At 45.8% G+C, this 13560-nt stretch overlaps 1 protein-coding gene and 1 pseudogene across 1 annotated transcript in view; one reads left to right on the plus strand and one right to left on the minus strand.

Moving 5' to 3' along the window:
* Positions 1-13560, plus strand: part of LOC113143885 (zinc finger protein 208-like) — a 905597-nt pseudogene that overhangs the window by 97030 nt on the left and 795007 nt on the right.
* The window catches only part of LOC113143888 (NACHT, LRR and PYD domains-containing protein 5-like), a 267626-nt gene that overhangs the window by 37456 nt on the left and 216610 nt on the right, over positions 1-13560 (minus strand). The gene's annotated exons all lie outside the window — the stretch shown is intronic.

Raw genomic sequence — 13560 nt, forward strand, 5'->3', positions numbered from 1 at the left:
TATTAGTCAGCTAATTATTGTAGCTCTAAAGTAGTTTATTGAAACTCTCACATTCACAGTAACATTTTTTTTGTATTTTACAATCCTAAAATAATTCTTAGGGATATTATTAATCAGTTCATGTGGTATCTATTTTACATCATGATCTTCCTGGACTGTAGTAGTGATGTCGTTTGCTACTAGTCTGTTGCTGACTGAACTTTCACAAAAAAAAAAAACCTTCTAACCCTCTTCTAATCCTGATCCATTGACACAAACATCAGACTTTTAGTTTATAGTAATGTCAAGCACCGATGCAATGTTTCATATTTAGTATTACTGCTGTAGTTTACTCTTGTAAAGTTTACTATGTGATTCTTTATACAACAGCACCAACAGAGGAGCAGAGATAATTTCACTGAGAAAATGAAGAATCCCCTACGCTCCAAAAACCCACTCTTTAATCCACAATTACAACATGTTTCATTCTAATGCGGACGCCCTGCACAGCTCCGTAGTCTGTACACTGATAGCTTGCTAATCATTGCATTGCATTGCATTGGTTAACACATACATGTGTATTGACGTATTAACGTCCTGCGCCACCACGCTCTATAACGTAGGCTAAAATGGCTGATGAGCAGCAAACATTGTCGTCTACGAGATTTTAAACGTACACTAACAAATATCAACACACAGAAATATGCCAGTTAAATAATGTTATTCATGCATCCCTCATTTTAAAAAGGAGTAGCAGAAATTATTTTAATGGTTTATATGTTTTTTAATGTAAATTAGTAGGAGAAATTATTTTAATGGTTTATAATTCCAACGGTAAGGTCACTCCCCTTTCGGCCTATACGTTACACACACCCAACAGCAAAACGAACTTCTACTTATCTTTAAAAAACACTCCCATTACTGCAGCGTTATAGGAAACACCCTTCAGTCCTCCCTAATATTTTTTATTTTAAAATAAAAACATTTTAAACTACACCCATTATTAATATGGGAGGCAACTTTTATTTATTAAGGGAGCCATCATTTATTAGGGGTAACACCCTTTATTAGGCGGAGGCTATATTTAATAGGGGGAAACACCCTTTATTATGGGAGGCAACTTTTATTTATTAAGAGAGCCATCATTTATTAGGGGTAACACCCTTTATTGGGCGGAGGCTATATTTAATAGGGGAAACACCCTTTATTATGGGAGGGGCCCTTAATTATTAACTTCATATCAAATTATAGATCTTATCAGCAAAATGAACCCCCTTATTACTACTCAGGTCTACTTGTGGTTCCCAGAGTTTCCAAAAGCAGACTGGGAGGCAGAGCCTTTAGTTATCAAGCTCCTCTCCTGTGGAACCAGCTCCCAGCCTGGGTTCAGGAGGCAGACACTCTCTGTACTTTTAAGGCTAGACTTAAAACCTTCCTCTTTGACAAAGCATATAGTTAGGGCTGGCTTCAGGCAACCCTGAACCATCCCTTAGTTATGCTGCTATAGGCCTAGACTGCCCGAGGACCATCGGTGCACTGAGCTCCCCTACCCTGGTCCTGGAGCTGTATATCGCTGATGTGCAGTTACTGGCCCCACCAACCTGCAGTGTCTATTTGTTGTTATTGTTGCTGTTCTTTTCTCTCTGCTCTATCCACTCACCCCAACCGGTCGAGGCAGATGGCCGCCCAAACTGAGCCCGGTTCTGCTGGAGGTTTTTTCTTCCGTTAAAGGGAGTTTTTTCCTCTCCACTGTCGCCAAGTGCTTGCTCATAAGGGAATTGTTGGGTTTTTAGTTTTAGTTTTTGTAAAGTGCCTTGAGATGATTTGTATTGTGATTTGGCGCTATACAAATAAAATTGAATTGAACTGAATTGAATTAAATCACTAAACTAACCAATAAAAATCTTTCATTTCTTGTGTGTTCCCTCTGTTCTGCCTGGTGACGTCTTTAAGGACCCATTACCACAGTGTTTGGATTTCAAAATGTTCTTTTAAAAAATCCTTGTCTTGTACTTTTCGCTGCATCAGTTAAAATTGCAGCAGGTGGTTCTGCAAAGTTACTGCTGAACATAAATGACAAACCAGGCTCATCTCTGACAGTTGAGGTTGTGCAAAGAGGAGAGTTAGGAGACAGATGGTTTAGTTTGAAGATTCACTTCTGCTCTTTATTTGGTGTCAGGGTTTTATTTGCTCAAGTCAGGCAGATGCTGCAGCTCAGTTGCTCTTTGCAGCCTAATGAGCTGAGAAAAATGGCGACTCTGGCTTCCACAAATTACTTTCATATGCAGAAATTTCTTCTGCACTTAATTCCCCTCAGTATGTTAATATATTCACCAATAAACTACAAACTCTCATCTGAAAAGCTAAAAACAATTATTGAAGAAGTTGCCAACTTTCTGTCACCAGCAGTGAGAAAGTTCATGAAGCTGATTATTTGTGAAATAGCAACAAAATGCAGCATCTTGTGGTTCTGATCAGTATTTGGGTTTGATTAGTTTTGCTCTCAGTGCAGGAGCCAGTGTGGGCAGAATGAAAGTCTGTTGTCTAAAGATATGGACAGACAGTGAGACATGACACCTGCTTCGATTCATGTGGCCAAATACAGATTGTAGTGTTTTTACTCTGCGTGTGAGCATGTCCACACTGAAATATTTCATACAGTGACTGAAACGTGTCCTGGAGCTTTTTCTTTTGGTTTTTAGATCAGCATCATTTACAAGATGGACATAAAGTTGAATCCAGAACATTGGATTAGTGGATTAAGGTCAAAGGGTTTATCCTTCAACCTTTGCTACTTTCTATTTTCCAATGTGCAAATGTTAGTTTTTGTCATTCAAGCTTTATTCTCGTTAAGTTCTCGGTTCAACTTGCAAACCAGGTCGGTTTTGGAGGAGCTGCAGACCCACATCGTTACTTCACCTTTCCAGGCCTTGCACAACAACGGTTGACAGTGTCTCTTTAAAACTGTTGCTTCTGCTCTTGACTTCCAACCATATAACTGATGCCCAGCAAGGAAGCTTCAGCTGTGTTTCAAATGTAGATGTACCATGATTTTCCCAACAAAAGCAGTTTCTTGCTGTTTGGGAAAATTATAGCATCTAGCTTGGAGTTTTCTTCGTTTTTTGTGTGAAATGAAACACGTTTGTGAGCTGAGTTAATGAATTTGGTCTTTATATAGAAGCAGTGAGATGAGCACACAGACAACACTTTGGTCAACCAGTTTGATTTGTAGGCAATAAAAAACTGTTTTAGAAAATCAGGGTAAATGCACTTTGAGCTGCAGGTCAAACATTCAGCATCTGCAGGTCAGTTCAAGACAGACATGATCAATCAAAGGTCAACGTGGTGATCAGCTGTTTGGATGCTAATGATGCCTTGGTGGATGGACCAGTCCCACCGTGAAGTAACGGAAGCTTGTGAAGTGTGTGTGTGTATCTATACCTGTGTGTGTGTGTGTTCAGTGTCTGAAGAAGGAAGGACAAAAGGTGAGTGTCTTCCTGCAACAGACTTTGTCTTTGCAGGTCCAGTGTGGAGCCAAAGTTGTTTGTCAGGCCTCATGTATCACTTTCATGCCTCTAAGGACTGAAGCCACAACAGAGCAGACGCTTCACTTGTGGAAAACCAGCTGTGACAGAGGCCAGAGTGACAGCAGGGTGGACTCTGCCTTTGTTTGTGTTTACCACAGAGGAGTCAGCAGAGCTAACCTTTCTATAGTCCCTTTAAAACCTCCCACTGTCCCTCTGTCTCTAACCCCCACCTCTCTCATCAACCATCTCAGGGGGGAAGCTTGGGAAACGGACTTTTTCATTTTTGCACAAAGGTCCACTGTGGGACCCTTTTACTGTGTCTCTCTATTGAACAACAGTGGGACTTGCTGACGTCTCCATGTCAAGCATGTGGGGAAAAACACACATTCTGGGCTACGGTCTAGAATCATATGTTAGGATAGATGATGTTGTATGAAAGCAAAGTATTTGGCAGCTACAAAGCTGATTATAGAGTTATAAAGATTTCACACATGTATTTCTTTGCTTTTAAATCTCATTTCTTTCACAGTTATTTGATAGTTTGGCAGGACAGTGAAACTTGTACGATGCCAGAATTTGCCAGATGACCCAAACAAGGACTGTCCATGTTCCAAGTATATGTGACCAGTCAGTCACCAGAACCCTTGAAATAACTAATATGTCAGAAAGCTTATATAGCAAATAAGAAGTGACAGTGTGGGCCCATAAATACACTGATGCTCCTTTTCATTAATAGAGTATCGACAGGACATTTTGAAATATAAATCTTATCTGGCATTAATCTGGAAATGTCTAAAGGATTATTTGCTTAGTATATTGAAGAAAAACTATATTAGTGAATGTGACGATAATGAATCTAAAATATGTGAATCTCAAACCTCCAGGAGATTAGACAGCAGATAAGCCCTTAAATTAAGGCGGCTTCATCCAAGTACCTTCCTGCTTCCTCATCCAGAGGTAGTTTGCCTGAACATGTGTGAGTTCTCATGTCACTCGAGCACTCAGGCAATTTTGCTGTTTGGGGCTCAGAGAAATGTTTAGATGTGATGTAACATGTTTCTTTGTATGGGAACTACAAGAACGCCAAAAATGCAGCACGTGCACGTAGGAATCTGCTGCCTTCTACATCCACTAACATCGAACATTGCCCTTTGGAGTCAACACATGTCATATCCATCCGTCCATCATCCACCACTTATCCAGGTACACCGAGGGTCACGGGGGCACGGAACCAATCCCAGCTGACATTTGGCGAGAGGTGGCGTTCACCCTGGACAGATCACCGTCTATCACAGGGCTGACAAGTGCAAACACTCATCTACAGACAGTTTAGAGTCAGCAGTTACCCAACCCCAAACTGCAGGTCTTTGGACTGTGGGGGGAAACCAGAGTACCCAGAAGAACCCCAGACAGAGACTGGGAGAACATGTAAACTCCCCACATAAAGGCTCCAGGGTCGGTCCAGCAAATATAATTTCCAATTCAAATGTCTTTACAAACATGTTGGCTTTATTCTACCTGTCAGTTTCAGCCAGGATGTCAGGGGTCTGTCATTCTTAGTTTGCAGCATATAAACAACCATGGACATAGTGGAAGGCCCCACAATAGCATCAAAAATAGCCCCAATAATCTTTGGTGCCCACGTATGTCTATCACGTATGTCTTGGCAAATAAATCGTTTTTATAACGTTTCCAGTCAGTTATTGAAAGACTTGGGCATCTGCCATTTGTTTGGATTATAGTGCAAGACAATTAACTACAAATGTTGAACTGGACAAAAACCTCTGTTGTAGTCTTTGGTGTGTCAGTGTCAGTTTGAACAAATGATGCCACACTGACAAAGGCTCTGAAGAGTCATCTCAGTGTGAATCTTGAGAGAAACTCCCAGTAAAAAATCCCCAAGGATTATTTATTCCTAATTTGGCTTTTCTATAAAGCTGGAGTCTTGTAAGGAACATGACTCAGCATTTCATTCCAGCAGAGGTGAGTTACATTTAGAGGACAGGAGCTTCTCTTCATGTTGCATGGATAGTCTCTGAATCACTTACAGGATGAAAAGAGGAAAAACATGATTAATTATATGAAAAGTTGACTTTGCTAATATGTTTACAAAGATCATTGAACTGGCAAAGGTTTTGTGTATGTGACACTGGCCAATTGTTGTGTTGGATTATGTTCTTTTCCCTGAAGTGATTCACTTAATACGACAGTAAATAGCCTGATAACCCATAACTAGAAAACTGCATTTCCTGTGGAAGATGCGTGTGAATGCTGAAAGCTGGATGAAGCTGCCCAACGATGCTAAAAATGGCTGAAATGCATTGCTGAATAAGCTGAAGGCTGAAATGCTGAAGAATCCTAGAAGCTGAAATGTAAAACTGGAGATGGAAGCTGAACTTGTTCACCTTAAAAACTATTCAACATTGCTGGAAAGGCTGAAAAGAGAACGACATGATGAAGTAGAAATAAACTGGCTTTCAATTGCTAAAGAAAGAAATTTTCAACTAATATAAAAGTAGTAGTATATAATATAACAAACCCTCCTCTGATAAACTCTGTGACCTGTGACCTTTGACCTCTACACAAACGTCTTCACAGAGAGAAGAACAGTGGAATTTCTGTGGAGGAGCTCCGGTCCTGTCAGAGCAGCACTGTCCAAAGTAAGACTGTCCATCTGTCTGCTGATGTCCTGGTCTCTGAAAACAGGACGTCTTGTTTCATCCTGTGGTTGTTCTCTCACACAGTATCGACATTTAAGATGATTAGAAACGTCACAAAAACCTTTTCTGTCCTCAGATTCTTTCTCTGGTCTCAGTCTTTTGCTTTTTTCAGAAGAGGAGACCAGGCGTGTTCAGGTTCATATAGTTGGTGTAGTTGCTGGAAAAAGAAAATCAAAAACTGTTTTAAAGGTTTTCTCATCTGGACACCAGAATTACTGAAGATGATCAAGTTAATTAATGAAAAAGGTGTTAAAGTCATTTTTGTATCAACAAACAAACCTGATAAAAATATTTTGGAGTCATCCAGTTGATGCTGGAGTTGTGAGGATTTCAGGTGAAGCTGCTGTCAGTCTGAGGACTGAGGAACCAGAGGGAAGGATTTGAGGAGGCTTTTCTCAGTAGAGGAGACCAGGTGTGTTCAGGCTCAGGATGGACTTTACCAAGGGTTTGAGACCCAGCTAGCTGACAGAAAAGTAAATCAAAGAATGTTTTAACATTTATGTCATCATGACGCCAGAAATAGTTCCTGTTTTGTCAAGTCAAGTCAGGAAAGATAAGATAAGATCAGTATTGTTAGTGTTATAAAGGATGAGCCCTAAAAACAGTTTTCTGAGGTTTGAGCGAATGACACCCAAACCTGTGACACACGCTGCCACACTTAGAAAAGGTGAAATGAACTTAAACTGAGGAGAAAGTTTGAAACTTTCCTCCAACCTCATTGGTCTTCAGGGGTCTTCTGAGTGATGTCATCACATGTCACTGAACTAAACCCATGAGATTAGAGCTCAAAATGGCCTCTTATCTTTGTTTGGCCAAATGACATTTAAGGAAATAGATCTTTGTGGAACAATGTTCCTTAGATACTAAAAATGTTCTTCAAAGGTCGATCATTCAAAAACTTTTACAGGCTCATCTCATTTTCTGTCACGGCGTGCGGGTGGTGTGGTGTGAAGGAGGAGAGGTGAGGACCCAAATGCAGGACAACAGAGGCGTTTATTCTTTCCTGGGATCTCCAGGGCAAACATAAAACTAGGAAACCGGATAAACGGTAAACTCAAAGACCGGGTGAAACGGTCACTACGAAAACACACTTACTACTGAATGCAACTAGTAAGTCACTCAGTTCAGAACAATCAACGCAAAGATCCAGCAGGGAACAAAGGAACAAGGGAGGTATAAATAGGGGGAACACAAAAGGTAATCAAAACACAGGTGAACCTAACGGGGACAGGTGAAACTCATGAACATAATTATACATAAAGCTGCCAGAGACTAGAACGGGGAGAAAACAGGAAGTCAATACAAAATACGAGTCCTCTGGCAGGAAGTCCCCAGAGGGAAACATGACACTTTCAAAAATCTGCCAAAGAGAAAACTGAATGATTTTTAATCATGTTTCATCATTTGAGCAGCAGTTGTCTTCATTAACTTTGAGGACTGTTTTACTGAAGAACTGAATCTAAAATGCTAAAACTTAGAAGTGTTATCATTTTGTTTGGAAGATGGAGGACATTATAAAATTGTTAGAAAATGTTAGAAAGTGAATGAAAGGTTGACATTTTTGGATCTTTGTGTTGTTCAGAATTCTATTCATTCAATATCAGATTGATGGATATTTCTGTTATCAATAGGTTTATGTAGTGCATGTTGCAACTGCACTGTGTCATTTGGTAAAACAAAATGTGTCGTACAGTAAAACATGGACATTTCTGGGAAATGTCTAAAATATTGCATTAATTGACATAAATAATGAAAATAAAGAAGGACACTTAACACATGATGGAGTTTGATATGATTTCAGAGCATTTTTACCTCTAGTGGAAACATTTTGGAACCAATGTTGACAAATGACATTGATTAACTTTAAAAGGCCCAAAATTCAATGTTTCTAGTTAAAGTGTGGAAATTCTGCAAGTGGCTATGAATCACTTGGAAATCAACACTTGCATTTTGCGTCATTTCCAATTGTATAATTGACATGACATTGAATATCATATGAAAAATAGTTCTGGATACAACACAGGTAAAGACACATTTTCTAATTCAAACTGTGGGACAAGACAAAATGTGTGTTTGTTTCTCCTGTTTACAGAAAAAGATGCACATCTAACATAACATGTAAAGTTCTCTGGAATTCAACAGATGGAAAAAGTCTTTTCCTTGAGAGAACAACAGAGAAATTAAATGTCCTTCTTCCCCAACACAGTCCAGCCATTTTCTTTCCACAGAGAACAATAAATCAAAAGCAGTTTTTCTCCCAGCTGCACAGGGTCTTACCTCTCCAAAGGTTGATGTGGGAATGACTGTGGAGTTCTGTTCTGCTGCAGATACACTAATGTTCCATTATGATGGATTAACCACAGAACATCATTCTAGTGTTCTAGTTCTGCTGTTCAGATCTCTTTAAAAAAACACCAGTTGATCCTAACAGATCAGGATTTCAACTCCAACCTGCTGCTCACAAGCACATGTCACTGCCCTTTGGGCCTCATTACTGCTGTTCATTCTGCAGCAGCACATACTGGAGCTCTGTCCAAAGGAAACAGAACCATCATTGGAACTAATCACCAAGACTCCACTCAGAAATATCATTCACATTGTGGGTTTGGACTCATTGGTTCAACTTGTCAGTGTAAAGATCATGATAAAAATGATGGTGCCACCTGTCCTCATTTGTTCCTTTCATTTGTTGTTGCACAAAGTTTGATGAGCTCAGAATATTTTAGAATAATACTGTGTTTTGAACTAAGTGGAGCCTTAACAAAGCAACAAAACTGTCCCCAGATCAGATTTTCTTTAAATGTCAAAGTGAAATGTTGGAAGAGAAACTGATGAAAGTGTCACAGTATAAGGCTTTTTATCTCCTGTTGTTTGAAGGAGGTTTTGCATTTGAAGCAGCCATTAGACTGAACTTTGACCCCGTGTCACTCTGAGCCACAGCTTTGTCTTGTTTCGCTTACGGATGATGCTGAGGAAGGGCCCTCTCAGGCTTCAGGCCCGAGTTCGGTATCCTCTGGTCACAGCTCGGCGAGTACCACAGGGGACACTTCAATGCAAGACCTCATGCGCATGGCGCTGGGGTGCTTGAATATAGAGATCCCACAGCAGGTGGACCCGAACCCCCAGAGTGCCTTCTTCAGGCGTGGGCGGCCTCCTACGGCCTTTGTTGTTACCCCTTCCAGAGAATATCTGTAGGAGCTACATACCTGCTGGCGGGACCCAAGAGCCAGGTCTTGGCTTTCAGCAGATGGTCGAGTCCTAGCATCCATGCACAACGCAGCGGAGGCTGGCTTGGCACACATGCCAGCGGTAGAGCCAGCGGTGGCCTCCCTCAATGTGACACCTGAGGAGGCCCTGCGCCCCACTGTCCGGTGCCCGCGGCCCCAATGCCGGGTCACGGATGACCTGGTGACAAGGGCCTATGATGCTGGTGCGCGTGCTGGCCGTCTGGGAAACTCACTGGCGCACCTGATGTTTGCCTTATCGGCCTCCTTGCCGGACACCACAGATGCGGCTTCCGCTGCGGCATTCAGCGATGCGGCATTGCAGACTTTTGCCCTCTTAACCCGTGAGCTGGGTAAGATGATGTCGTTTCTTGTCCAGACTCGGCGTCAGATATGGCTGGCACAGTCAGCTCTGACTGAGCAGTGTCGCAATGTCCTCCATAGTGTCCCTGTGGAACCGGGACACTTGTTTGGGTCAGCTGCATCGGCAGCGCTGGAGCGCACCATTCAGGCTCGGGAGACCAGACAGCAGTTGTCGAGCCTCAGTAGACCCATGGCGCCCCCACCCACATTCAGAGTTCGGACAGCAGCTCCGAGGACCCAGCTGCCGCGTAGGACCCACCATGCTACTGGTCCGTACCAGCATCAGCGGGCGCTGAGGGTGGGCAGGGGCTTTTGGGAGCAAGCCCGTCCTGAGCCAGAACAGCCTTGGGCCCAGCGTCCTCCCCGTCGCCCCCCCCCCAAGGCCCCTAAGGGCCGTGGGGGCTGGGGATGAAACGTCCGGGCCGGCGGTCGGGAGCTTCACCCAACAGCACCTCAACTGTTGGGCTGCTCTCACGTCGGACCCATGGGTGGTTGCCACCTTGACTCATGGGTACAAATTGCAGTTCCGACGCCGGCCCCCCGTTTCGAACCAGGTCAAAATGACCATCATCGGAGACCCGGCAAAAGCCCTGGCGTTGGACCAGGAGCTCTCTGCTCTCCTCGCCAAAGGGGCGATCGAGGCAGTAGACCTTCTGTCACAGCCCAGAGGGTTCTATTCCCCATATTTTCTCATTCTGAAAAGGACGGGTGGGTTCCGCCCGATTCTAGACTTAAGACGGCTCAACAGGTATCTGAAAGTTTTGCTGTTTCATATGCTGACAGTGACAGAGGTATTGCAGACCGTCGCCAGCGGGGACTGGTTCACCTCTATAGACCTCAGGGATGCTTACTTCCACGTCCCCATCTCACCACTGCACAGGAGGTTTCTCCGCTTCGCATACCAGGGATGCCACTGGCAATTCCGAGTGCTCCCATTCAGACTGTCGCTTTCACCGCGGGTGTACACTCGGTGTGTGAAAGCGGCTCTTGCTCCCTTGCAAGCCCGGGGGGTCAGGCTGTTACCATACCTGGACGATTGGCTGGTCTGCGCCAAATCCCAGGCTCAGGCCACTCGGGACACGGCTCATCTGTTGTCCCACGTGGCCAGGCTAGGCTTCCGGGTCAATCCAGACAAGAGCTGTCTGATCCCCTCTCAGTTGGTGACCTTCATCGGGATGTCCTTGGACACAGTCTCCATGATGGCTCGCCCAACCCCGACTCGGGTGGGCGACATTCTTCGCCTGCTCCGCCACTTCAGGCGGGGCAGGTCGCTGCCCTACATCGTGTTTCTCCGTCTTCTGGGCAAGCTAACCTCTGTCTCGCAGGTTGTTCCTCTGGGCCTGCTGTACATACGCCCCCTTCAGAGATGGCTGAACGGCTTCCACCTGGATGCAGAGCGCCACAGGCGTCAGAGGCTCCGGGTATCAGGGCGGTGCCTTCGTCCCCTAGCTCCTTGGCGGAGCAGGGCCTACATGTCCAGGGGGGTCCCCATGGGCATTGTAGTGTCGCGGAGAGAAGTTGTCTCTACGGACGCTTGCCCCACAGGATGGGGAGCAGTGTGGCAACACAGGACAGCACAGGGGCAGTGGCCTGTCAGGGAACGCACCGACCACATCAATGTGTTGGAACTGTGAGCGGTGCATCGAGCCCTCGAGTACTTTTTGCCATGTCTAAGGGGAAGACACGTGCTTATTCGGTCGGACAATACCTCGACCGTCTATCACGTCAATCATCAAGGGGGGACCAAGTCGGCGCAGCTTCTGAAGGCGTCCTGGGACCTTTTGGTGTGGGCCGCACCACGCCTGTCCAGCCTGCGGGCAATATACCTACCAGGAGAGAGGAACCAGCTCGCAGACTACCTCTCTCGGCAGGTGCTCCCTCCAGGGGAGTGGCGTCTCCACCCGGAGGTGGTACACAACATCTGGGACCTCTACGGCAGGGCGGAGGTGGATCTGTTTGCCTCGTAGGAGTCGACGCACTGTCCCCTCTGGTTTTCCTTGATGGGGCTGACAGGCCCCTGGGCCAGGATGCTCTAGCCCATCCCTGGCCCCGGGGTCTTTTGTATGCCTTCCCGCCGCTATCCCTTGTGGTTCCAACACTCCACAGGGTTCTTCGGGAGGGTCACAGACTGTTATTGGTGGCCGCCTTCTGGCCAGCACGGCCATGGTTCCCACTGCTGTGCGAGCTCTGTCGCGGCAGGCCATGGTGCCTTCCGCACAGGGCAGACCTTCTGTCCCAGCTGGGAGGGAGGATCTGGCACCCCAATCCTCGACGTCTCCAGCTGTGGGTTTGGCCGCTGGAGGGTCCGAACTGCAGCGGACAGTTCTCTCGGACCCTGTCTGGCAGACCATCCTGAACGTGAGGGCACTGTCCACTCGCCAGCAGTATGAGAACAGGTGGAAGCTGTTCGCACAGTGGTGTGTTGAGCGTGCGGAGGATCCGGTATCTTGCCCAGTGGCCACGGTCCTGGATTTCCTTCAATCCCTCGTGGAGAGGGGCCGTTCCCCCTCTACCCTAAAAGTTTATGTGGCTGCGATATCATGTCACCATGTTTGGGTGGGCCACAATACGGTGGGACGTCACACCCTGGTATCTCTTTTTCTGAAGGGCGCCCGGCGCTTGTGCCCTCCGACACGCCCACGTGCACCGGCATGGGACCTGCCGCTGGTACTGCAGGCCTCCTTTCGAGCCGTTGTTACAGGCGAGCTGCATGCCCTGCGTTACGCTGTGGCCAAACACAGCGTTCCTTCCAAAGGTGCTGTCTGGTTCGCACCGCAATCAACCCATACGGCTTGCGCGGTTTGACCCCCCACCGGAATCAGGGGGGGACAGGCTGAGATTACTGTGCCCGGTACGCGCACTGCAGGCATACATGGCAGCTACAGCGGCGATACGAACAGCTGACCAGCTGTTCCTGTGCTATGGGGGACCTGAGAGGGGTCGCGCTCTCTCTAAGCAGCGCCTCTCCCACTGGGTTATCGAGGTCATCTCACATGCCTACACGGCAGACAATCGCACCCTGCCGCAGAGTGTGACAGCTCACTCCACTAGAGGTGTCGCAACATCATGGGCGGCCTTGAGAGGAGTACCCTTGGCCGAGATATGTGCTGCGGCTTCATGGACATCACCCAACACATTTTCCAGGTTCTATAGGCTGAATGTGGTCACTCCTCAGCTGCTGGATGTGGTCCTCCGGACAGAGGCCTGGGGGCCCTCTCCGTGAGAGGGATGCTCAGGATTCTTCGTGACTTCGTATAAGTCATTCAGTGCTTACAGCACCGCCCTCTGGCGGTCAGAAAGGATGAAATAGAACGAAAGTTACGCATGTAACTACGGTTCTATGAATCCGGAATGACCGCCAGAGCTCTCTTGTCCCTCTGAATCCTCGCATTCCCGCGAGAAGAATCTGTAGGAAAAGAGCCTTGGATGACGCCGGAATTTATCACCTCTGGGGGTCATCCAGGGTCACACGTGACTTTGTTGTTATAAATACTCGAACTGCTCATGCGCAAAGGGAACATTCAGTCTTTTGGTCTTTTGGTCAGTCTTCTTTTGATAATAAAGTGTTAAACGTATTGTAGCGGCCATAGGAAGGCGCTTGACGCAGAGGATTGTGGATAAAAAGGGAAGCTGGTTATTGGTGTTGTTTTCTGTGTTCTACTGTTCATTTTCATGTATTAATTGTTCACTGTGTGTATGTAGGTTATGGGGGGGGGCTATAAGGTGGAAAAGGGGTTGTGAGTTCGG

This window comes from Mastacembelus armatus, unplaced genomic scaffold (assembly GCF_900324485.2).
Source record: "Mastacembelus armatus unplaced genomic scaffold, fMasArm1.2, whole genome shotgun sequence".
NCBI lineage: Eukaryota > Metazoa > Chordata > Actinopteri > Synbranchiformes > Mastacembelidae > Mastacembelus > Mastacembelus armatus.